Here is a 24,618-nt window from a genome sequence, read left to right as displayed (position 1 = left end):
TCATGCCACTGCACTCCAGCCAGGTGACAGATGAGACTCTGTTTCTAAAACACACACACAAAAAAACAATTTAAAAGAGCACAAAAGTATGATACACTTAGGAATGAATCTGACCAAAGATGTACAAGGCCTGCTCATGAAAAGTACAAAACATTTCTGAGAGAAATTACAGGATATCTAAGTAAATGGAAATATATACCACATCCATAGAGTTTGAAAGACCATATTTTTAAGGTGTTAATTTTCCTATATTGATCTTCAGATTCACTGGAATTTTGGTCAAATCCCAGTAGGCTCTTTTTGTTGAACTAGATAAGCTGATTCTAAGATTCATTTAGAAATGCAAAGGACATGGAGTAGCCAAAACAACTTTGAGAAAAAAATAGTTGGAAGATTAAAACTATCTGATCTCGGCTGGGTGCAGTGGCTCACGCCTGTAATCTCAGCACTTTGGGAGGCCTAGGCGGGCAGATCACCTGAACTCAGGAGTTCAAGACCAGCCTGGCCAACATGGTGAAACCCCGTCTCTACTAAAAATACAAAAAATTAGCTGGGCGTGGTGGTGTGTGCCTGTAATCCCAGTTACTTGGGAGGCTGAGGCAGGAGAATCGCTTGAACCTGGGAGGCAGAGGTAGCAGTGAGCCAAGATTGCGCCATTGCACTCCAGCCTGGGCAACAAGAGCGAAACTCCATCTCAAAAACAAACAAACAAACAAAACCTATCTGATTTCAAGACTTACTATAAAGCTATGATAATCAAGACCATGTGCCATCAGTGTCAAGACACATAAATAGGTTAATGAGCAGAATGGAGATTTCATAATAAACTCACATTTATGTGATCAATTAATTTTCAACAAAGTGGCAAAGGTAATTCAGAAAAAAAATAATCTTTTCAACAAATGGCTGAAATAATTGGATATCTATATGCAAAAAGTTAACTTTGACCCATATCTCACACTATATATAAAAATTAACATAGTAGATCATGGATGTAATTCTAAAATTTAGAACTATAAAAGTTCAAGAGAAAAATATAATACAGGAGAAAATCTTTGGGTTAGGCAAATATTTGTTAGATAGGACACTAAAGGCACAAGCTACAAATTAAAATATTGACAAATCACTTTGGGAAGCCGTGGTGGATGCATTGCCTGAGGTCCGGAGTTCGAGACTAGCCTGGCCAACATGTTGAAACCCTGTCTCTAAAAAAATTACAAAAATTAACTAGGCGCGGCAGTGCGTGCCTGTAATCCCTGCTACTTGAGAGGCTGAGGCAGGAGAATCACTGGAACCCGGGTGGTGAAGGCTGCAGTGAGCCCAGATCACACCACTGCACTCCAGCCTGGGAGAAAGAGCGAGATTCCGTCTCAAAAAAATTTGACAAATTAAACTTTATCAAAATTAAGAATGCTTTTGAAATATGCTTTTAAGAGAATAAAAGGATATTATTTATGAAGGCCATATTTATAAGGGCCAGGTGCAGTGGTTCACACCTGTAATCCCAGCATTTTGGGAGGCTGAGGCAGGCAGATTGCTTGAACCCAGGAGTTTGAGACCAGCTTGGGTAACGTGGCGAAACCCTGTCTCTACAAAAAGTACAAAAATTAGCTGGGTGTGGTGGCTTGCACCTGTATTCTCAGTTACTCAGGAGGTTGAGGTGGGAGGATCGATTGAGCCTGGGAGGTTGAGACTGCAGTGGGCCGTGATTGCACCACTGCACTCCAGCCTGGGTGATAGAGCGAAACCCTGTCTCAAAAAAAAAAAAAAAAAAAAAAAAAAAAAAAAAGAAACACATATCTGAAAAGACATACTCAGATTTTTATGAATAGTAATAAAGAACCTCATTTTAAAAATGGGCAAAATATTTGAATTCACATTTCACCAAAAAATATATATGAATGGCAAATAAGCTCATGAAAGGATGTTTAATGTCTTTTAAAAATTTTATATGTATATATTTTTTGAGACACAGTCTCACTGTGTCACCCAGACTGGAGTGCAGTCGTGCGATCTTGGCTTACTGCAACCTCCACCTCCTGGGCTCAAGTAATCCTCCCATTTCAGTCTCCCCAGTAGCTGGGACTATGGGCTCAGACCACCACATCCAGCTAATTTTTGTATTACTTTTGTAGAGATGGGGTTTTGACATGTTGCCCAGGTTGGTCTTGAACTCCTGGGCTCAAACCATCTGCCCACTTTGGCATCCCAAAGTGCTTGGTATAAATTTTTTTGTATTAAAAATAAAAAATAAAAAATAGAGAAGTGGCTTCGCCATGTTGCCCAGGCTGGTCTCGAACTTCTGAGCTCGAGCAATCCTCTCGCCTCTGCCTCCCAAAGTACTGGGATTACAAGTGTGTGCCACCATACCGAGTCAAGGATGCTTAATGTCATTAGATAAGTAAAAAACCTACAGCAAGATACCACTACATACTTTTAGAATGTCTAACAAGTGTTGGACATATGGATCTAGAACTCTCATTCACTTCTGGTGGGAATGTGAAATGGAACAACCACTTTGTGTTTTTCTTTTTTTTTTTTGAGATGAGTCTCACTCTGTCGCCCAGGCTGGAGTGCAGTGGCATAATCTCAGCTCACCGCAACCTCCTCCTCCTGGTTCAAGCGATTCTCCTGCCTCAGCCTCCCGAGTAGCTGGGATTACAGGCGCCTGACATCATGCCCAGCTAATTTTTGTACTTTTAGTAGAGATGGGGTTTTGCCCTGTTGGCCAGGCTGGTCTTCAACTCCTGACCTCAGGTGATCTACCCACCTTGGCCCTCCAAGGTGCTGAGATTACAGGCATGGGCCACCACGCCCAGTCTGGAACAACCATTTTGAAAAATAGTTTGGGTCTACGGCCATATCACCCTAAACACACCTGATCTCATCTGAAAAACAGTTTGGCAGTTTCTTAAAAAGTTGAACATACACCTACTGTTTGACACAACCATTTCACTGCTAGCTATTAATCCAAATAAAGGCGTGCATTCATACAAAGACTGGCACACCCATGTTGATAGAAGCTTTGTTTGTTACAGCCAGAAACTGAAAAGTGAACAACGGAGGAATGGATTTCAAAAATTGCAGTATATCAATACAATGGAATTCTACTCAGCAATGACAAAAAATGAACTACTGATCTACTCTGCAACATGGATGAATTTCAAAATAGTTAATTAAGCTTGACTGTGTAACTTCCAGACCAGTTTTATCTGGCCATACTTTCTTGATAACAGGATGTCTAATTATTTTGCAAGCAAAGAACTCAGAAGTCAAACCATGCCCCAAAGGGTTAAAGAAACGGGTGACTAACAGGTTTTTGAGACAGAATTTTGCTCCGTCCCCTAGGCTGGAGTGCAGTGGTGTGATCTCAGTTCACTGCAACCTTCTCCCGGGTTCAAGAAATTCTCCTGCCTCAGCCTCCGGAGCAGGTGGGATTATAGGCGCTTGCCACTATGCCCAGCTAATCTTTGTATTGTTAGTAGAGACAATGGATTTCACCATGTTGGTCAGCTGGTCTCAAACTCCTGATCGAGGCAGGTGATCCACCTGCCTCAGTCTCCCAAAGTGCTGGGATTACAGGCTTGAGCCATTGCACCTGGCCAGGAATTCTTGGAGCTTACATGATGGCAGATACGAAAAGAAACATGTTGCGGGAACTCCCTTTAATTATAAGGGAATGAAACTGGCTGAAATCAGTTGGAACCAATATGGCCAACTGGAGTCTGCAGAAAGAGGCTGCTAACATCACAGGCTGAACTTCCACAGCATGTTCCTTACTAACTCTCGCATCCTGGATTTGCACATGCAACCCATCCAGAGGCAACTGTGCATGCCCAAGGACTTCCCAGACCTCCCCTTTCTTTCCACCTGTGAATTCCTAACTCATCCCCTAAACCTTCTTACTAAATGTTCTGCCTTAAGGCTAGCATGGCGAGATAGACTTGATCTGGCCTCCTGTCTCCTTGCTGGTCAACAGGCAATAAAGCTTTCCTTTTCTCAAAACCTCATACCATAGTATTGGCCTCTATGCTCATCACGAAGGGACCTCTTGGCCTCGGTAACTGTCCTCTACCCTGAGAAAAAGCAGATAGTATATGATTCCTTAACATACAATTCTATAGGATGCAAACTAATCCACAGTGACCAAAAGCAGATTCACGGTTATCTGAGGAACCGATATGGCAAGCTGTGACTGGGAGGAAGGGTTATAAACGGGTAGAAGGAAATTTTTGGGGGTGATGGATATGTTCATTCTCTTGATTGTGGTAGTGGTTTCAGGGATGTATACACACATATGTAAAAGGCAAACTGTATGCTTTAAATATGTACAGGCTTTACACCAGCACTTCAATAAGGCTGTTTAAAATTTTCAAAGGTGTGGGAAAGAACACAGAGGCCACACACGTGGTGGTGGAAATGGTCCAGGCTTTGCTATTGAAGTTGCGCTGGTGTCCTTTGTCAAGTCACTTAGAATTCTCAGCTGCAAAGATAATACCGCCCTGGCAGGGATTAAGAAATAGTGAATAGGCCGGGTGCAGTGGCTCACACCTGTAATCCCAGCACTTAGGGAGGCCGAGGAGGGTGAATCACTTGAGGTCAGGAGTTCAAGCCCACTCTGGCCATTATGGCAAAACTCTTGTTTCTACTAAAAGTACAAAAATTAGACAGGCGTGGTGGCAGGCACCTGTAATCCCACCTGAGGAGAATCACTTGAACCCGGGAGGCAGAGGTTGCAGTGTGCCGAGACTGCACCACTGCATTCCAGCCTGGGCAACAGTGCGAGACTCTGCCTCCAAGAAAAGACAGACAGACAGACAGACAGAAAGAAGAAATAGTGAACAGGCCGACTACGGTGGCTCACGCCGGTAATCTCAGCACTTTTACAGGCCGAGGTGAGAGATCTTTTGAGCCCAGGAGTTGGAGACCAGCCTGTGCAACATAGTGAGACCGCCCCCTCGACAAAAAATGTCATAATTAGCCGGGTGTGGTGGCCTGCGCCTGTAGTCTCAGCTATTTGGGAGTCTGAGGCGGGAGGATGACTTGAGCCCCAGGAGTTCAAAGCTCCAGTGAGCTAGCTCTGATCACGCCACTCTACTCCAGCCTGGGCTACTAAGACCTTGCATTAAGGGGGAAAAAAAAAAGAAAGAAATAAAATAAAAAGAAATAGTGAACATTCAGGAGAATTTAGGCGAAGCACAGGGCATTCGGCCAGGTGTGACACGCAAGGTGGAATGGTGGCAGGCAGCCCGACTCAATTCCAGCCCCTAGCTCTTCTTGGATCTGTGACCTGAAGCACGTTCCCGAGGACCTGACGGCGCCAGTGAGACCCCGGGCCGGTTGCTGGGGTAGCACACAGGCAGCTGGAGGGGCGCGCAGGAGGGTCCGGGGCAGGGGCAGGGGCCGGGAAGGCTGGGTGGATGAGAGGGCCGGAACAGGCGAGGCGGCCAAGGAGGCATCCAGGAGCCGCGACAAACTTGCGAGCAGCCCAACAGGTGACCCACCGAGCCGCCAACCACCACCGTAACAGGACTTCCCAGCCTGCCCCGCGCCCTCGGGCGCAGGCGCAGTGAGGTGGGCGGGGGACCCCGGCCCTAGGTTCGGTGGGCGCGGCCCGGCACCTAGCCCTGCCCCAGCCGCGGTCACACCCCCTCGCCCCGCCTCCGAGGGGAGGCTCGGCTGCTGGGTTCAGTTTGCAGCCGGAGAAGGTGGGGGCATTGCCAGTGTCGAGTGGGTTGATCCTCCCTGGGTCCTTTTGCAAATTTAGGACCGTGCCCAGAGTCCCGTCAGGAGCGGGACGCCTACCCTGCACCGTCGTGCGCGCTTCAGGGGCATTATTGCAAAATAGATGCAGCACTAGGGCAGTTTGCTTCTTCCTGGGTGAGTAGTTTTTGGTTAAAAAACAGTTGTTCCTCCCCGAGTTTGTGAAAGATAACCTATGTAAAAAATAAAACAAAGAAATTCCCAAGTCCCATCTGGAAATGAAAGATAGTTTTAAAGGACACCTGCATTAGATTGCTACAATAAAGGTATATTTTCGTATTTTTTTCTTGATGCAAAACAAATAAAATATATATATATATATATTAGACAGAGTTACACTCTTGTTGCCTAGGCTGGAGTGCAGTGGCGCGATCTTGGCTCAACCTCCGCCTCCCGGATTTAAGGGATTCTCCTGCCTCAGCCTCCCGAGTAGCTGGGATTACAGGCGCCCACCACACCCAGATAATTTTGTATTTTTTAGCAGAGACAGGGTTTCACCGTGTTGGCCAGGCTGGGTTGAACTCCTGACCTCAGGTTATCTGCCTGCTTCAGCCTCCCAAAGTGCTGAGATTATGGGCTTGAGCCACCGTGCCTGGCCAATAAAATAGATTTTTATCAAATAATTGTACTAGTACTCAGTTTAATTTGTGTGAACCCCATAAAATGTAATGTGTGAGTGCATGAGCAAATCCCAAAGATTTCACACAATCTTTTTACATTAAAAAAATTTTTTTTGAGACAGGGTCTTACTCTGCTGCCCAGGCTAGAGTGCAGTGGTGTGATCATAGCTCAAAATGTAGCCTCCAGCTCCTGGGCTCAAGTGATCCTCCCACTTCAGCCTCCCAAAGTGCTAGAATTACAGGCATGCACCACTAGGCCCCAGCAGAAGTAAAATTTCTGGGTCATAAGGTATGTATATGTTTAATTTTAGCAGTTACTGCTAGTTGGTTTTCCACAGTATTGCTTTTGTCGAAATAATCAAATTAGATTGGAGGCCAGTGCCATGCCTATAATCCTAGCACTCTGGGAGGCTGAGGTGGGAGGATTGCTTGAGCCTAGGAGTCTGAGACCACTCTGGGCAGTATCTCTACAAAAAATTTAAAAAATAGCCTGATTGGTGGCTCATACCTGTCATTCCAGCTGCTTGGGAGGCTGAGCTGGGAGGATGACTTGGGCTGGGGAGGTTGGGAGGTTGAGGCTACAGTGAGCTATGATGGCATCATTACATTCCAGCCTGGGTGAGAGAGTAACACCCTGTCTCAAATAAAAACCAACCAACAAACAAAAATACCCATCTAAAAGGGTTGTTTTGAAGATTAAATAAGCAATATATGGAAACTGCTTAGAAGAAGGTCTGATACACAAGATACCCCTTACAAATATTAGTTTCTTTCCTTCCAAAGGATTTTATTTGGGATATTAAGAGATCTTGATAATATTTGATCTGGAAGATATATCATGCCCTGTTACATCTTTCAGAGTGTTTAACCAAACGAAGAGAATTCTGAGACTGAGTGTTAGTCTCCTGGTTTTCTGCTGCTGGGTATATTTTATGCCAAGCACAGAATGAGAGCCTGTGTGAATTAAGCTTCTTTCCCAAGATGATGATGTGTAGAACACTTTGGTGGAGAATAGAAGAGTCTGCACAGCCTCACTCCTGTGTTTACAGTGTTTTGAGGGGTAAAAATAAGCATTTCAGCAGTCTTTCTGTGGCATCTGCCCCAGGACACAAAGCCCTAAAAGGTAACGAGTACAGGCCAAGATGCCAATAACTGGTGATATAGTTTGGCCCTGTGTCGCCACCCAAATCTCACACTGAATTGCAAACGTCCCACCCACATGTCAAAGGTGGGACTAGGTGGAGGTAATTGGATCATGGGGATGGTTTCCCCCATACTGTTCTTGGGATAATGAGTGAATCTCACGGGATCTGATTTTTTTTTTTTTTTTTTTTTTTGAGATGGAGTCTCGCTCTGTTGCCAGGCTGGAGTGCAGTGGTGCAATCTCGGCTCACTGCAACCTCCGCTTTCTAGGTCCAAGCAATTCTCCTGCCTCACCCTCCCGAGTAGGTGGGACTACAGGTGTGCACCACCATGCCCAGCTAATTTTTGTACTTTTAGTAGAGATGGGGTTTCACCATGTTGGCCAGGATAGTCTTGATCTCTTGACCTTGTGATCTGCCCGCCTTGGCCTCCCAAAGTGCTGGGATTACAGGCATGAGGCACCGTACCCGGCCGATCTGATGGTTTTATAAGCAACTGGCGTTTTCCCTGCTTGCTCTCATTCTCTCTCCTGCAGCGCTATGAAAAGGCACCTTCCTCCATGATTGTAAGTTTCTTGAGGCTTCCTCAGCCATGCAGAACTGTGAGTCAATTAAACTGTGCGTCGTTTCTTTATAAATGACCTCGTCTCGGGTATTTCTTCAAAGCAGCATGAGAACGGACTACTATAATTGATTGTGTCCAATCTGCAGAGATGACCATAGATACCACAGGCAAAGAGAGGCAAAGCAAAAGGGTAGGAAGCCCCAAAGTCCTAGGACCTAATAGCATGAACACCGATGGCAGGTACATGGAGAGGATAAGGACGAGCATTGGGATATTTACATTATGCTCACAGAGCTCATAAAAAATTTAACAAATTAGGCAGGGTGTGGTGGCTCGTGCCTGTGATCCCAGCACGCTGGGATTACAGAGACTAAGGTGGGAGGATTGCTTAAACCCAGGAGTTCAAAGCCAGCTTCGGCAACATCTCTACAAGAAAATTAAAAACTTAGCAGGGCATGGTGGTACACTACTAGGGAGGCAGCTACTCAGGAGGATGAGGCTGGAGGATTGCTTGCACCCAGGAGGTAGAGGCTGGCAGTGAGCTAAGATCTCGCCACTGCACTCCAGTCTAGGCAACAGAGTCAGACCTTGTCTCTCTCTTTCTTAAAAAAAAAAAAAAAAAAAAAAAAAAAAAAAAAAAAAAGGCCGGTCGCAGTGGCTCATGCCTATAATCCCAGCACTTTGGGAGGCCAAGGCGGGTGGATCACGAGGTCAGGAGATCGAGGCCATCCTGGCTAACACAGTGAAACCCCGTCTCTACTAAAAATACAAAAAATTAGCCGGGCGTGGTGGTGGGCGCCTGTAGTCCCAGCTACTCGGGAGGTTGAGGAAGGAGAATGTCGTGAACTCAGGAGGCGGAGGTTGCAGTGAGCTGAGATCGCGCCACCGCACTCCAGTCTAGGTGACAGAGTGAGACTCCATCTCAACAACAACAACAACAACAAAAATGGACTTGACTAGAACAAAATGAGGTGGACTAGAGATGCTGGCAGTTTGTCTGGATGTAGGAAACAGGGAGCAGAGTGGAAAGTTCCTCCTGCTTGTCCTGTGGTTACCCTGAGTAAGCCCTGTCTTGTTTAGTTTCATCACATAGCAGGGCTTGAATGTGTCACCCTATGATTTGGTCATCTGTGGTCTCTTCCGATTAAACAAGGAATGTGCAGCAGTGAATGTCATGGAGATGTTCATCCAGCAGCTGTTGTTGGAGGATAACTCTGTTCCCAAAGTTTATGTTATTATTTTTTAGTTTTTTATTTTTAGAAAAGGCATCCTAGCCGGGCGCGGTGGCTCAAGCCTGTAATCCCAGCACTTTGGGAGGCCGAGACGGGTGGATCACGAGGTCAGGAGATCGAGACCATCCTGGCTAACACGATGAAACCCCGTCTCTACTAAAAAATACAAAAAACCAGCCGGGCGAGGTGGCGGGCGCCTGTAGTCCCAGCTACTCGGGAGGCTGAGGCAGGAGAATGGTGTGAACCTGGGAGGCGGAGCTTGCAGTGAGCTGAGATCTGGCCACTGCACTCCAGCCTGGGCGACAGAGCGAGACTCCGTCTCAAAAAAAAAAAAAAAAAAAAAAAAAAAAGAAAAGGCATCTTAGAGGGAGACTGAGGGGTTTAGTGACAGCCTGCCCACATCTGGGCTCATACTATGCCAGTGTGGTCTTCCTAAAATACCGCATTAATCATGTGAAAGACCTGCATTAAATCTTTTCAAGTGGCTCTCATGGCCCATAAAATAAATCTCAGACTTCTCATCCTGGCATTAATGGTCCTCCTTGAGTTGACCTCATTCTGTGTTGAGGCTTCCTTCTAATTATTCACTAAACCGTAGTTTCTTCAGCAAAACTAGTCTACTTGAGCTTTTGCGACCTTTCTCATTCTTTGTGCTTTTATGAATCCTATTCATTTTTCACGGCCGTATTCAGCTTCATCTTCTGTCTTCCCTGAAGTCTTTCCTCTGTAGCCCAACTTCAAGTGTTTTCTTTCTTGTGATGAAAAAAATTTTTTTTGGCTAGGCATGGTGGCTCACGCCTGTAAATCCCAGCACTTTGGGAGGGTGAGGCAGGAGGATAGCGAGGTCAGGAGTTTGGGACCAGCCTGGCCAACATGGTGAAACCCTGTCTTTACTAAAAATACAAAAATTAGCAGGGCTTGGTGGCACATGCCTGTAATCCTAGCTGCTTGGGAGGCTGAGACAGGAAAATCACTTGAACTCAGGAGGCAGAGGTTGCAGTGAGCCGAGATCCCACCACTGCACTCTAGTCTGGTGACAGAGCGAGACTCCATCTCAAAAAAAAAAAAAAAAGAAAAAAGAAAACAACAATCATCCACATTCCTATCACTGAGAACCAATCACTGCTAACTTTCTTTCTTTTTTTTTTTTTTTTTTCTGAGACGGTTGTCTCGCTCTGTCACCCAGGTTGGTGTGCAATGGCATGATCTCTGCTCACTGCAACCTCCGCCTCCCGGGATTAAGCAATTCTCCTGTCTCAACTTCTCAAGAAGCTGGGATTACAGGCACCCACCACCACTCCTGGCTAATTTTTTGTATTTTTAGTAGAGACAGGCTTTTGCTGTTTTGGGCCAGGCTGGTCTTGAACTCCTGACCTCAGGTGATCCACCCTCTTCGGCCTCCCAAAGTGCTGGGATTACAGGCATGAGCCACCTCACCCAGCCAGCCGCTAACATTTTTGCATATTTACTTTAAATCTTTTTTTTTTTTTTTTAAAGAAAAATCACTGTTGGTTTGATGACAATGATATTACATTTTTCATTTAGTTCATTTCATTTTCATTTTTATTTTTGGAAGAAAATGACTTTATTCTAATTAACTCACAAAGAATAAAATCATAACAGCTAGTTTAAGGAGGCTACACAAACATTTGCCTGGCCCCAAATTCTACATGACCTTAATGAAATTCTACCCAGTAAGAACACCCTCTTCCATTTCAATTCTAAAGCGAGGAAGCTATGAATGACAAGGAGAGGTTTAACTGATGGTTACATTTTATACCTTCACTACCAATTATATTTTTATGCTAAATTAACTTGGTTGTGAGAGCTGATTTTTCATTACTCCAATTTGACCTTCTTGATCAGGCCAATCTGTTTGCAAGTCTGCAGTGTTTCAGCACCTCACTGGAACCCTCACAGAGCTTTCTGTCACCCTGGTTCTGAGCATCCTCCAAAAACTGGTCTCACAGAGCAAGGCCGCTGTGCCGACTGGGTTCCCTGAGGCTACCGGTAAGTGATGTCAGGCCTTACAGGCTCAGCATTACTTCCTCCACTGAAGCCCCTGGTGATGGCATGGCCCAGTGTGTGTCCCACAGCAGAGCCCACAGCCAAGTCAGCTGCAGTGGTTGCCATCTGGGCCCTCAGACCTGCCTGCTGTGGCACAGCAGCAGGAGAGCCAACTGCAGAGGTGGGTGCCACTATTGGCAGCTAAGCTGCTGGTGCTGGCCTGGGTGCAGCTCTCATCTGAGGTGCCTGGCTGGCCAGAGGGGCCATGTGGGAGGTGCGGCTTCGGCTTCCATGGGGCATCCTAGGTGCGTGGCGGCTCAGCATTTGGATGTGTGAAAACAAGCCGTTTTGTTCATTTTAAAGAACTCGAACAATGCAGAAAACTGCAGTGATAAAATTTAGAAAATATATAATCCTTCCCAAATCCCACCACCTAGAAAAAAACCACCATTAGCTCTGTTTTTATTTTTATTGCCCAGGCTGGAGTGCAGTGGCTCGATCTCAGATCACTGCAACCTCTGCCTCCCAGATTCAAGTGATATTCTGCCTCAGCCTCCCAAGTAGCTGGGATTACAGGTGTGCACCACTACGCCCAGCTAATTTTTTTGAATTTTTAGTAGAGATGGGGTTTCGCCATGTTGGTCAGGCTGGTCTTGAACTCCTGACCTCAGATGATCTGCCCGCCTTGGCTCCCAAAGTGCTGAGATTACAGGCACGAGCCACTGCGCCCGGCCACCATTAGCTTTAAATGAGCATTATATCAGAAACATTCCACCATTAGCTTTAAATGAGCATTATATCAGAAACATATGCACATATGTGCACACATTCTTTCCTTCTGCACATGGAGGACATTTTGGTGTTGTCTTCTGGCTTTGGATGCTGCTGGGGAGAAGTCTGAGGGCCATTTTTCTACCTGGGACCTGAAGAAGTCTTTATGATTGAAGTACAGTGACTTCGGTAGGACATAGAACTTTTTATATCAAATTTCCTGATATCCCCTTTTAACATGCAGACTTTTCTTCCCCTAATTCAGGGATGTTACTTCATGTTTTGTCTTTGATTTATTTTTATTTTTATTTTTGAGACAGAGTCTTGCTCTGTCACCCAGGTTGGAGTGCAGTGGCACAATCTCGGCTCACTGCAACCCCCAATTCCTGGCTTCAAGCAATTCTCCTGCCTCAGCCTTCCACGTAGCTGAGACTACAGGTGTGCACCACCATGTCTGGATAATTTTTGTGTTTTTAATAGAGATGGGGTTTCATCATGTTGGCCAGGCTGTTTTGAACTCCCAGCCTCAAGTGATCTACCTGCCTCAACCTCCCAAAGTTCTGGAATTACAGGCATGAGCCACTGCACTTGGCCAGGTAATATAGTTTCAGTCCACAAACCTAAGGCCCTCTTCTTTTACTCCCCACTTCTCTGGGCTAACTCATCATCAGAATCTCAGCTTAAGTTTCACATAGTCATCTCAAAGGAAATAAAAACATACATAGAACTGAATCGAAATGAAATTGTAACATATCAAGGTATGTGAAATATAGCTAGAGCAGGGCTGGGAGGGAAATTTGTAGTGCTAAATGCTAACGTTACACTGGAAAACACGAAAGGTTTCAAATCAACAATCTAAGTTCCTACCTCAAGGAAGCAGAAAAAGAGCAAAATAAATCCAAAGCAAGTAGAATGAAGGAAACAGTAAAGAGCAGAAGTCTATAAAATTTGAAAACAGGAAACAATGGGAGAAATCAGTGAAACAAAAGGCAGCTTCTTAAAGTTAGCAAAATTCATAGACTTCTAACAAGACTGACAAGAAAGATACAAATTGCCAATATCAAGAATGAAACAGAAGGTATTAGTACAGATTATGCAGCCAATAAAAGGATAATAAAGAAATACTACAAGCAACTTTACACTGATAAATTCAGCAACTTAGAAGAAATGAACCAATTCCTCATAAAACACAAGTTACTAAAACTCAACCAAGATGAAATAGACACCCTGATTAGTCCTATAGCCATTAAATAAATTGAATTTGTAAAAACTTCACAAAAAAGAAATCTTTGGGTCCAGTTGGTTTCACTGGAGAATTCTACCAAACATGTAAAGAATATATGTTTTACACAATGTATTCCAGAAAATCAAAGAGGAAGAAACATCCAAATTGTGTTATGAGGCCAGTATTACCCTGGTGCCAAAACCGAAGATATTACAAAAGCAAAGCAAAACAAAAGGCCATAAACCATTATTTCTCATTAACTCAAATACAGAAAGCCTCAACAAAATACTAGCAAATTGAGTTCAGCAATGTTATAAAAAGAATTATACAGCATGACCAAGAAGGAATGATTTCAGATATAGAAACCTCGTTCAATATTCAAAAATTAATCAATGTAATCTACCGTATCAATAAGCTAAAGAAAGACCAGGCGTGGTGGCTAATGCCTGTAATCCCAGTACTTGGGAGGCTGAGATGGGCAGATCACTTGAGCTCGGGAGTTTGAGACCAGTCTGGGCAACATGGAGAAACCCTGTCTCTACTAAAATATAAAAAGTAGTCAGGTGGGGTGGTGTGCATCTATAGTCCCAGCTACTCAGAAGGCTGAGGCAGGAGGATTGCTTGAGCTTGGGAGGTTGAGGCTGCAGCATGCAACTTAGAAAGGAAGAAATAAAACTATTCTTATTTATTCTTATTTGCAGACAACATGGTTGTCTATAGAGGCAATCCCAAGAAGTCTACAAAAAAACCTTACAGAATTAAAAGTAAGTTCAAGGCCGGGCGCGGTGGCTCAAGCCTGTAATCCCAGCACTTTGGGAGGCCGAGACGGGCAGATCACGAGGTCAGGAGATTGAGACCATCCTGGCTAACATGGTGAAACCCCGTCTCTACTAAAAAAAATACAAAAAACTAGCCGGGCGAGGTGGCGGGTGCCTGTAGTCCCAGCTACTGGGGAGGCTGAGGCAGGAGAATGGTGTAAACCCGGGAGGCGGAGCTTGCAGTGAGCTGAGATCCGGCCACTGCACTGCAGCCTGGGCGACAGAGCGAGACTCCATCTCAAAAAAAAAAAATAAATAAATAAAATAAAATAAATAAAAGTAAGTTCAGCAAGATTGCAGGATACAAGATCAATACACAAAGATCAATTGCATTTCTATATACTAACAATGTGGGAAGCAAAATTAAAAACACAATGCCATTTATAGTCACTCCAAAGAAAATGAAATGCTTGATATTAACTTAACAAAACATGTACAGTATCTGTACACTGAACATTACAAAATGTTGATGAAATAAATCAAAAACGACCTAAATAAATGGAGAAACACACTGTATCTACTGATTGAAACCTAGTAGATGTGTCCTTTCTCTCCAGATTGATCTATGTAATGCAACTCTTACAATAATCCAAGCAAAGTGTTTTGTAGACATAGACAAACTATTATGTGGAAAGGCACAGGCTCTAGAATAGCTAAAACAATTTTTTAAAAAGAAAAGTAATGGAGGAATTACTCTAACCTGATATTAAGGCCTACTGAATCGCTACAGTTATCAGTATAGTGTGGTGTTGGAGGAGGGATGGAAACATATAACCATGGAACAGAATAGATAACTCAGAAATAGATCCATACAAATACGCCCAGCTTATTTTTAGCAATGGTGCAAAAGCATTTTCAATGATGAAATTTTAAACAGTGTTGGAGTAATCGGACATCAATAGGCAAACAAACAAACAAAACCCACAACCTACAACTCAGAATAGGTCACAGAATTTAACATAAAATATAAAACTATAAAACTTTTAGAAAAAAACTGTCAGAGAAAATCTTCAGGATCTAGAAGTAAGCAAACATTCCTACAATTAATACCAAAATGAACTATCCATAGAAGGAAAAATTGATAAATTGAATCTCATCAAAATTAGAAAACGTTTGCTGTGCTCAAGCTCATGTGGGCTGGGTGTGGTGGCTTACACTTGTAAGCTTATGCTTGTAATCCCAGTGCTTTAGGAGGCCAAGGAAGGAGGATTGTTTGAGGCCAGGAGTTTGAGAACAACCTGGGAAAAATAGTGAGACCCTATCTCTACAAATAATCAAAAAATTAGCTGGGTCTGGTGGCATGCTTGTGATCCTAGCTACTCAGGAGGCTGAGGTGGGAGGATGGCTTGAGCCCAGGAGGTGGAGTTTGCAGTGAGCTATAATACACCACTGCACTCCAGCATGGGTGACAGAGCAAGACTCTGACTCTAAAAAAAAAAAAAAAAAAAGTAAATAAAGCCCATGTGAAGATGATAAAAAGACAAATTATAGACAGGGAATAAATGTTTGGGAACCACATATCCAATAAAGCACTAGAATTTACAATATGTAAAGAACCCCAAAAACCGAACAGTAAAAAAAACCCCAAACAATCCAATTAGAAAATGGGCAAAAGACACGAACAGACATTTTACTGGAGAGGATATACAGATGGCAAATAAACACATGAAAGATGTTCAATACCATTAACCATTAGGGAAATGCAAGTTAAAACCACAATGAGCTATTACTACATACCTGTTAGAATGGCTAAAATAAACTAGAGGCAATGAATTCTCACAAAGATGCAGAGAAATTGCATCAGTCATACATTGCTGGTGGGAATGTAAAATGGTAGAAAACACTCTGGAAAATGGTTTAGCAGTTTCTTAGAAAGCTAAACGTGCAACTGCCATAAGATCCAACAACTGCACTCTTGGACATTTATCCCAGAGAAATGAAAACTTACATTCACACAAAAACCTGTACATGAATGCTCATAACAGCCTTAAAAACAATAGCTATTAATAACAATTGGTAATAACCCAAATGTCTTTTGGCAGGTGAGTGATTAAACAAACTGTGGTATGTTCAGACCATGGAATTGTACTCAGCAATATGCAGAAACAAACTATCAATACACACAAAAACTGGGAGGCATCTTTAGGGAATTATGCTAAGTGAAAAAAGCCAATCCAAAGTGTCATATAGTAATGTATATGATTCTTGTATTTTCCGTTCTTGAAATGACAAGAAGAAATGAAGGCTAGATTAGTGCTCGCCAGGGGTCAGAGCGGGATAAGGAGAGGGAGGAAGAGATGGCCTGACTGTATAAGGCAACATGAGGTATCTTGTGGTGCTAAAACTGTTCTGTATATCGACTTTACTAATATCAATTTTTTAAAGACACAGTTTCATTCTGTCACCCAGGCTTGAATAGAGTGGCGTGATCTCAGTTCACTACAACCTCCACCTCCTGGGTTCAAGCGATTCTCATGCCTCAGCCTACAGAGTAGCTGGGATTACAGACTTGCACCACCATGCCCAGCTAATTTTTTTTTTTTTTGTATTTTTAGTAGAGATGGGGTTTTGCCATCTTGGCCAGGCTGGTCTTGAACTCCTGACCTCAAGTGATCTGCCCGCCTCAGCCTCCCAAAGTGTTGGGATTACAGGCGTGAGCCACCGTGCCTGGCCTATCAATATTTGTTGAATGAATATCTTGCAGAATTTTTTAAGGCTTTGAAATTGCTTTGTATTTGGCAAATACTTTAAATGCCTCTCCCACTTGCTTTTTTGAAAAAATGAGTATACCTTATCCTCTTCCCAGGATAGCCCTCAGACTTTCCTGGGTGGGCCCTGCATCTCAGCAGCCTCCCTGGAAAACATCCTCTGCTTCTCTGGACTCTCCAAGTGGGACAGCTGCAGAGAATATCTGCCCTCTTGACCCTCCCAGGGTTGGTTTTATTAGCATACCCAGTAATTGGTTTTATTATTCTGTGTTGGAATTTTAGAAAGATAATGTGATGTTGTTATTATTCTATGAATAACAACTTCTAAATTGATCCAATGCTCAATGAAAATGACATTTCTTTTTCTTTTTTTGAGATGGAGTTTTGCTCTTGTTGCACAGACTGGAGTGCAATGGCGCAATCTTGGCTCACCGCAACTTCTGCCTCCTGGGTTCAAGTGATTTTCGTGCCTCAGCCTCCTGAGTAGCTGGGATTACAGGACCACACTGCCATACCTGGCTAATTTTTGTATTTTTAGTAAAGACAGTGTTTCGCCATATTGGCCAGGCGGTCTCGAACTCCTGACCTCAGGTGATCCACATGCCTTAGCCTCCCAAAGTGCTGGGATTACAGGTTTGAGCCACTGTGCCTGGCCATTTTTCTTTCTTTCTTTCTTTCTTTTGTTTTTTGAGACAGGGTCTTGCTCTGTTGCCCAGGTTGGAGAAAACCTCTGAGAAACATCATATATATGGAAGCTGTTCATACAGAGTATATGAGTGGGCTGTAGAGATAGGGGTGCTGTGGAGGAAATGGAACTTCCATTTAGTTGCTGAAAACTGCATTATTAGCTCCTGAATTTCCAGCCTGTTATATAATTGTTTATGTGAACATGATGCATTTTAAGGTGTAATATTTAAAATTTACTTGGCATTAAATCATTAGTTCTGCTCTTAACATACTTTATAGATAATTTGGGACATGGTTTATTCATACAGATTATTAGGTTCGTTTGTTTAAAAGAGACTAGCTCCTTTAAATAGTGGATTTGATGTGTAGAGGGGTAATTTAGTAACTACTAAACTACTAAACTATGCATTTGAGAGCAGAGGCAGTGGGGAATATAGTGTAATTACTTGAGATAAGGTATGTTCATCATTTGTGTTTTCTCATGGTGAAGATTAAATATATAGCTTAAATATAATATATATGCTCATAGGAACCCTTTTCATTAGATGTGTATGTACTAAGAGTAGAAGGTTCTTAAAATCGCTGTTTCTCTGGATTGATTGTTGAGGGAAGAAAGTGTAATTGCTCCAGACCAATCTGGCTCAACTTTCATGTAACAAAGTTGTGAGTTGTTTTTCAGTTGCCATGGACCCCCAGGTCAAAGGTCATGTAACCTGAGCTTGCACAGATGAACAGTCTGGGTAGGGGGAACCTAAGTGCTTGGACTGAGGAGAGGGGACTGAACTAAGAAGCAGACACCACATGGGGGCATCCAGGATCCAATCAGATCAAGCTCTGGTGTCACCTCATGGCAGGATCCAGTCAGATCATGCCTCCTGGCAATCACCTCATTGCAGATCCAATCAGATCATACCTCATTATCCTATGCTTATAAAACCTGATCCAAATCCCAGCTCAGGGAGACAGATTTGAGTGCTTCCTCCTGTCTCCTTGCCAGTCAATTCACGATAAAGTATTTCTCTTTTCAAAAGCCAGTGCCATGCTATTTGCCTCTATGTGCATTGGGCAGCCAGCCCATTGATTACTTAGTAACAAAAGCGACAGATTATTTTAGATGACTCCTTAACAACTTCTTTTTCCTGAAACTTCACATATCTTCTCTCTTACTCTCACTTTCAACAACAAAAGAGAACTTGCGTATGTTCCATTACATCTGCACGCTTCTCTACGTGTCTAACCATATATACTTTGCCTTCTCTTCTGTTATTCTGGGTATACCTCTGTTCTAAGGCCAACCCTTTGTTTTGTGCATTACATTCTATCTTCTTTTGCCTTCTTAAGAACCTTCTCCAGCAGATTTTCTCTTTTCTGTCTCATCACATTTTCCCCATCCACTGGAACATTCCCATCGGATGTACGTCTGCTATGTTGCCCATCTTAAGATTCAAAAAACTGGCCGGGCGCGGTGGCTCACGCCTGTAATCCCAGCACTTTGGGAGGCCGAGGCGGGCGGATCACAAGGTCAGGAGATCGAGACCACGGTGAAACCCCGTTTCTACTAAAAATACAAAAAAAATTAGCCGGGCGCGGTGGCGGGCGCCTGTAGTCCCAGCTACTCAGGAGGCTGAGGCAGGAGAATGGCGTGAACCCGGGAGGCGGAGCTTGCAGTGAGCCGAGATTGCGCCACTGCACTCCAGCCTGGGCGACAGAGCGAGACTCTGTATCAAAAAAAAAAAAAAAAAAAAAAAAAGATTCAAAAAACTTCATTATTCTATAACCTTCTCTAGGGATGACTTTATTTCTCTCTTCTACTTTATAGCAAAACTCCTTGAAAAAGTTGTCATATTCTTTCCTGAATGCATGTGGTCAGGTTTTCAACCCTGCCTGTCCTCTAGTGATGTAGCTTATGTCAAGGTCACCAATGACCTGTGTTGTTAAATTCAATGGTCATTTCTCAGACCTTTTCTTTCTCTCTCTCTCTTTCTCTGTTTTTTTTTTGTTTGTTTGTTTGTTTTTGTTTCTTTTTTGAGATGGAGTTTCACTCCTGTTGCCCAGGCTGGAGTGCAATGGCACAATCTTGGCTCACTGCAACCTCTACCTCCTGGGTTCAAGCGATTCTCCTGCCTCAGCCTCCCGAGTAGCTGGGATTCAGGCATGCCCCATCACACCCGGCTAATTTTGTATTTTTAGTAGAGAGAGGGTTTCTGCATGTTGGTCAGGCTGGTCTCCAACTCCTGACCTCAGGTGATCCACCTGCCTCAGCCTCCCAAAGTGCTGAGATTACAAGCGTGAGCCACCTTCCTTCCTTCCTTCCTTCCTTCCTTCCTTCCTTCCTTCCTTCCTTCCTTCCTTCCTTCCTTCCTTCCTTCCTTCCTTCTTTCCTTCCTTCCTTCCTCTCTCTCTTTCTTGTTTTCCTTCCTCCCTCCCTCCCTCCTTCCCTCCCTTCCTTCCTTCCCTTCCTGCCTCCCTCCCTCCCTCTCTCTCTCTCTTCCTTTCTTTCTTTTCTTTCTCCTTTGACACAGGGTCTCACTGTGTTTGTGCAGGCTAAAGTGCAGTGGTGTGATCTTGGCTCACTGCAGCCTCAGCCTCCCAGGCTCAAGTGATACTCCCACCATAGCCCCCCGGAGTAGCTGGGACTACAGGTGAGTGCCACCACACTTGCCTAATTTTTAAATTTTTTGTAGAGACATGATTTCATCATGTTATCCAGGCTGGTCTGGAACTCCTGGGCTTAAGCCATCCGCCCGCCTTGGCCTCCCAAAGTGCTGGGATTACAGACATGGGCCACCATGCTTAGCCTAAACCTTCTCTTTCTTGACCAGTCTACAGCATTTGACATGGTCACTCCTTTCTTCAAACTCTTTGCAAACCCTTGACTTTGGGATAACACACTGTCGTGGCTCACCACCTTCATCACTGCTCGTGCTTTCTTAGTCTCCTTTGCTGGTTATTCTTCATCTTCCCGGCCTCTACGTGCTAGCTAACCCGGGTCTCTGTGTTTGAGCCTTTTCTCTATATTCCCATTCCTTATGTTAATACTTTCTAAACTTTTTCATATCATGGCCCAGGCAGAAAATGACCACTTGTTTTGGCACACTGGGCTCAGTAAGGCCACCCAGGGCTTGAGGTGACCAATCTAGAGGCTCTTGCAGTCTTCAGCTGTCACATCTTGACTCACTCATAACCCATTTATATGCTGAGAAATGTCAAGCGGAAAACTCTACCAGATGATCACATCTCTCTCTTCCAGACTTTACTTATTTATTTTTTTGAGACGGGGTCTCACTCTGTCACCTAGGCTGGAGTGCAGTGGCACGATCTCGACTCACTGCAACCTGTATATCCCGGGTTCAAGTGATTCTCCTGCCTCGGCCTCCTGAGTAGCTGGGACTACAGACATGTACCACCATGCCCAGCTAACTTTTATATTTTTAGTAGAGATGGTGTTTCACCATGTTGCCCAGGCTGGTCTTGAATTCCTGACCTCAGGTGATCTGCCCTCCTTGGCCTCCCAAAGTGCTGGGATTACAGGCGTGAGCCACCGCACCTGGCCTGTCAGTGCTTTTTACTTTAGCCATTCGAAGGGAGGAGTAGTGGTATTTCATAGTGGTTTTCTGTTGCGTTTCCTTAAAGTTGAGCAACTTTTCATGTGCTTGTTGGGTATCCATACAGCATCTTAAAGTCTCTTTTGCTCATTTTTTTTTTCAGTTGGATTGTTTATTATTATTGATTTGTAAGAGTTCTTTTATTTTCACTTCCCGATATAAGTTCTTTGTTCTAAATACAAGACATATGTGTTGAATATTTCCTTCTGGTCTATGACTTGCTTTTTCTTTCTTTTAATGGTATCTTTTTAAGAGCACAAGTTATTAATTTTAATGATACCCAGTTTATCAATAAGTTTTTAAAATTTAGTGTTTTCAATTTCCTTTAAAATAATCTTTGCCTATCCCAAGTTTTCCAAGACATTTTATGTTTCTTCTAGAAACTTGATAGTTATAGCTTTTCCTTTTGTTTTATCGTCAACCTATTTTATTTGAAAATGCCCTTATTTTGATTTCATTTTTTAAGGATATTTACTCTGTATACTGAACGCTTGGTTGGTCATTTCTTTTTTTCTTTTTTTTTTTTTTTAGCACTTCAAAGATGTTATCTCCCTGTCTTCTGACCTTCATACTTTCTGATGAGAAGCGACTGGTAATTTTAATTATTGCTCTACTTTTTCTCTATTTTCAAGATTTTCTCATTATTCTTGGTTTCACTAGTGCCATGATATACATAGGGGTATTTTTCTTTGTGTTTATTCTGTTGTGCTTCACTGAGTTTCTTGAATCTGTGAGTTTATCTCTGCAAGGATCGCTTGAGGCCAGAAGTTCGAGACCAGCCTGAGCAATATATATAGACAATTTTTTGTCTCTACAAAAAATTTTAAAAATTAGCCAAATTGGAAAAGTTTTAGCCATTATTTCTTCTAATACTTATTTTGACTCCTTCTCTTTCTTCTTCCCTCTGGTACCCCAGGCACACAGATCCTAGTCATTTCTTTTATTGTTCCGCAGGCTCCACACATGTGTCCGGAGAGGGTCTCTCAACAGTTCTCCTATTCTGTCTCCAGTTTTTTTCACATGCATTCGGTAAAGATCCATGGAGTAGAGTTGGCTATGAGTACAGAGTCTGTGTGTATGGCGCTGTTAGGGATTCTAAACCATCACTCAAACCTTCGTTTCATCTCTAGAAATTCATTAAAAGTTCAGTCTTCTCTTCTTACCCATCTGCAGCGAGATCCTCTGCCCCCTGCTGTTCAACCAAGGGAAGGCACCCATGCTTGTCAGTTTTTGGGTTTTTTCATTAGGTTTTGTGCATTCTCAGCTCTCTGATGCACTTAGAAAGACTGTGATTAGCGGTTAACCATCTTTTTCTTGTTGTTAGGGTGGGGAAACACTGTCTTGCAACCTCCTACATTCTAAATGGGAGTAGAATTATCCTACTAGTTTTGATATATTATGTTTAATTGTTTTCCTTTTTAAGCACTTTTTAATTTCCCTGATATTTTTTTTCTCTGACCTCGGTGTATGTCTGAAATGTTTTAAAATTTCCAAACATACAGGTTTGAAAAAAATATATTTTTATGATTGAATCCTAACTTAATTACATGTTGATAGAGATTAAGGCCTGTATGCTTTGGAATGTTTAACATTTGTTTTTAACTTTTTAAAAAACATTTGCCTTAACCCTTTGAATGGCCAGTTTTTGTAAATGCTCCAAGTGACTGAAAAAAGTATGTAGTCTGTTTTTTAGCTATTGGTTCATTAAATCAAGTTTATTGTTCAAAGTTTCTTTCTTTCTTTCTTTCTTTCTTTCTTTCTTTCTTTCTTTCTTTCTTTCTTTCTCTTTCTTTTCTTTCTTTCTTTCTTTCTTTCTTTCTTTCTTTCTTTCTTTCTTTCTTTCTTTCTTTCTTTCTTTCTTTCTTTCTTTCTTTCTTTCTTTCTTTCTTTCTTTCTTTCTTTCTTTCTTTCTTTCTTTCTTTCTTTCTTCTTGTTTCAGCATGTTGGCCAGGCTCATTAAATCAAGTTTATTGTTCAAAGTTTCTTTCTTTCTTTCTTTCTTTCTTTCTTTCTTTCTTTCTTTCTTTCTTTCTTTCTTTCCTTCCTTCCTTCCTTCCTTCCTTCCTTCCTTCCTTCCTTCCTTCCTTCCTTCCTTCCTTCCTTCCTTCCTTCCTTCTTTCTTTCTTTCTTTCTTTCTCTTTCTTTCTTTCTTTCTTTCTTTCTTTCTTTCTTTCTTTCTTTCTTTTTCTTTCTTCTTGTTTCAGCATGTTGGCCAGGCTGGTCTCGAACTCCTGGCCTCAAGTGATCCGCTCACCTAGGCCTCCCAAAGTGCTGGGATTACAAACGTGAGCCACTGTACCCAGCCTTGTTTTGTTTTATGAGAGAGGCTCTCGCTCCAGGTTGGAGCGCAGTGGCACAATCATAGCTCACTCCAGTCTTGACCTCGTGGGCTCAAGCAATCCTCCCGCCTCAGCCTCCTGAGTAGCTGGGACTATAGGTGCATACCACCAAGCCTGGCTAATTTTTAAATGTTTTGTAGAGGCAGGCTCTTATTATTTTTTAAATAATTTATTTTTATTGGTACATGATATATATATATACATATTTTTGGGGTACATGTGATTATTTATTTATCTATCTATCTTTGAGACAAGGTCTTGCTCTGTCACTCAGGCTGGAGTGCAGTGGTGCAATCATAGCTCAGATCAAATCAGTGCAGTTGAGCAATCTACCACCTTAAATATTTGTCTTTTCTTTATGCTAGAAACATTGAAATTATTCTCTTCTAGCTATTTTGAAATAAATATGCAATAGATTGCTGTAAACCATAATCATTCTTCTGATCTATCAACACTATGTTATGACTTTTTTATATAAGAAAAGTCTTGCCTGTCTGAGAACAGTTAAGTCTTTAGTCTTATTTCCTAGCTATTCCGATATTGGGGACTTGTTTTCAATTTGATTGTCATCAGCCAAGTATAGGAATTTTTTCCCATTTGAAATAGTAGGATCTATTAGTGACTCTGACTCTACAAGCTTCCGGAGCAAGTCTTGGATAGTCATCTCGTTTCCCTGTCGTCAGTATCTTTGGCGAGTGTTATGGGAGATTCACTAAGATCACAAACACACTAAGATCATAGTGCCACAGTTTATCAGAGCTGGAAGGAACCCAAGGAATCTCCAACCCTCTTCCTTTACAATGACATCACTGAGCTCTAGAAAGGGAAAGGGACCTGCTTAAAGTCTCACGTACACTGATGGCAGAGCAGGGACAAAGACCCTAATCTCTTGACCCTCCCAACCCAGGGCCTTCTTCCTCTGCACTTGCCTCAAAGGCAGAACACTAAATCATGCCTGAAATTTTAATATTGTTTTGTCAGAGTTGATTTAGAATTGACAGTGACAGGAGTGTCAGGAAATAAAAGTATAGGAAGTGCTGTGGTCCCTTGATGTGTAATTGTAGACAGGAGTAAAAGACTTGAGCAGGGGTGGGAGGATTTGTGCATAGAGCCTTTGGGCTGTGCAGGAAATTATA

General features: G+C 42.8%; 1 pseudogene; it reads right to left on the bottom strand.

Moving 5' to 3' along the window:
- Positions 1–11,184: 11,184 nt before the first annotated feature.
- Positions 11,185–11,629, bottom strand: LOC105495573 (coiled-coil-helix-coiled-coil-helix domain-containing protein 2 pseudogene; annotated as a pseudogene).
- Positions 11,630–24,618: the final 12,989 nt, after the last annotated feature.

Source organism: Macaca nemestrina, chromosome 20 (assembly GCF_043159975.1).
Source record: "Macaca nemestrina isolate mMacNem1 chromosome 20, mMacNem.hap1, whole genome shotgun sequence".
Lineage (NCBI taxonomy): Eukaryota > Metazoa > Chordata > Mammalia > Primates > Cercopithecidae > Macaca > Macaca nemestrina.
Note: the sequence above shows the minus strand (reverse complement) of the source record. Positions and strands in the feature narration are given on the sequence as shown.